This window comes from Penaeus japonicus, unplaced genomic scaffold (assembly GCF_977035675.1).
Source record: "Penaeus japonicus unplaced genomic scaffold, GWHDUDI00000001_assembly GWHDUDI00000026, whole genome shotgun sequence".
NCBI classification, from domain to species: domain Eukaryota; kingdom Metazoa; phylum Arthropoda; class Malacostraca; order Decapoda; family Penaeidae; genus Penaeus; species Penaeus japonicus.
Window position 1 is genome coordinate 412581 of NW_028234428.1, and position 2500 is coordinate 415080.

Genomic DNA, 2500 nt, shown 5'->3' on the forward strand with positions numbered 1-2500 from the left:
TTCTTATTCTATTTTTCTTATATGCAAGTTTCTTTCATGTGCTTTATTGCTATACGTATGAATGGAATGCACGAAAAAAATCTAATTCCTTTTCTTATAAGCGTCTTTGTATAATGAAGTCATGGTATTCACATGTCCTTTAATTCATTTCACTAATTATTAACAGTTTCATAGTGACAACAATGATGCCAGTTCCGTGTCTGTTTATGCTCTCTCTCTCTCTCTCTCTCTATCTATCTATCTCTATCCCTATCTCTATCCCTATCTCTATCTCTCTCTATCTATCTATCTCTATCCCTATCTCTATCCCTATCTCTATCTCTATCTCCATCTCCATCCCTCTCTCTCTCTCTCTCTCTCTCTCTCTCTCTCTCTCTCTCTCTCTCTCTCTCTCTCTCTCTCTCTCTCTCTCTCTCTCTCTCACACACACACACACACACACACACACACAAACACACACACACACACACATTCCGTCTCTCTCTCTCTGTCTCTCTCTCTCTCTCTCTCTCTCTCTCTCTCTCTCTCTCTCTCTCTCTCTCTCTCTCTCTCTCTCTCTCTTTCTCTCATATTCTCTCTCTATCAATCTTTCTCATATTCTCTCTCTATCAATCTATCTATCTCACTGTCTATGTACACCTCACCCTCTTTCTCCACCTCTCTCTCTCTGTTTCTCCCCGCCCCCCTCTCCCTCTATCTCCCCTCGGCCCCCCTCCCCCTATCTCATTAACTTCCGCTCTCCTTCACCTTCCAAAGTAATCCTCATTATCTAAATTCGGACGCGCATAATAAGACACTTGTTGCAATTTATGCTTAATCAGCGGAAAAATTTTCACTTCCACATGGTAATCATATTTCAACCACTGAACCGTTAGCATGTATTTGCTTTCACCAGTAATTTCTTCGAATGACCTTCATTAACCGTACTCTCTAGCCATTTTTTTGCAATTAAATCCTTTCTTGACAGTCTAAGATATTTCTTGCAGTATAAGTCCGTTCCTCTAATTTAAACCCTTCCTTGCAATTTCTCCCGTGTACCAACCGACAGGATTGTGCAGTCGGTATGTAGGCAATCACCCTTCCCCTCGTCCTGTTCGGCCCTGCGCCCTCTCCCCTCGCTCTTTCATTTATGCATCTAACTACCTCGTCCAAAATTATCACGGCCCAGCTCAGGTGACACAGCCAAACCTGCCTTGTCGTTTTAAGTTATTCTTCGGCTGTAAAGCTTCCTCTCGCATTCCCTTCCCCTCTCGTGACGTATGGCCGCCGATGTCTCTGTCTTTGTCCGTTTCTTCTTGTCTGTCTCTCTGTTTGCCTGTCTTCGTCTCTCTCTCCCTCTCTCTCTCTCTCTCTCTACTTCTCTCTCTCTCTACTTCTCTCTCTCTTTCTCTCTCACTCTCTCTCTCTCTTACTCTCTCTCTCTCTCTCTCTTACTCTCTCTCTCTTACTCTCTCTCTCTCTCTCTCTCCCTTTCCCTCCCTCTCTCTCTTACTCTCTCTCTCTTACTCTCTCTCTCTCTCTCTCCCTTTCCCTCCCTCTCTCTCATTACCTCTCTCTCTTTCTCTCTCACTCACTCTCTCTCTCTCTCTCTCTCTCTCTCTCTCTCTCTCTCTCTCTCTCTCTCTCTCTCTCTCTCTCTATATATATATATATATATATATATATATGTATGTATGTATCACTGTATATATAATTTGTAACACAATGGCTACATGGTGAAGAGCTAGAAGCGTATCATAGATAACAGGTAGTTATTTGCACAATCATTAATCTAATTTACGCTAATAATCAGGGAGGGAAAGAGAGAGGTGGAGGGGGGAAGGGGGGGGGGATAAGGAAGAAGCAGAGAAAGAAAACCAAAAGAAACCAAAAGAAATACAGGAAAAAATGAAAGCAACAGAAGGAAAGGACAAAATGCTGTGACTGAAAGTTAAATTAAAAGTCCAAGCATTGAGAGAGCCTGGTCGTTCTTTAGGGGGACAAGAGAGAGTGTGAGTGACGAAGGAGAAAGAAAGAAAAGGAGAGAGAGAGAGAGAGAGAGAGAGAGAGAGAGAGAGAGAGAGAGAGAGAGAGAGAGAGAGAGAGAGAGAGAGAGAGAGAGAGAGAGAGAGAGAGAAAGAAGAGAGAGAGAGAGAGAGAGAGGAGAAGTAAAGAGAGAGAGATAGATAGATAGATAGAGGAGAGAGAGATAGAGGAGAGAGAAAGAAGGAGGAGGAGAAAGATGAGAAAGAGAGGGAGGAGGAGGAGAGAGAGAGAGAGAGAGAGAGAGAGAGAGAGAGAGAGAGAGAGAGAGAGAGAGAGAGAGAGAGAGAGAGAGGAAATCAGTTATTAAGATAACCAAACGTATTTAGAAAATGGAAAGAGATAACGAACAAGAAAAAGCTCTGTAAAATAACGAAGGGCTTAGTGAAGAAAGAACGCACGAGGAAAAGATAAGAAAGAATGCAAGAGGTGGAACATAGATAAAAGCTATCAACGAAAAAATAAAATTGATGGGAGG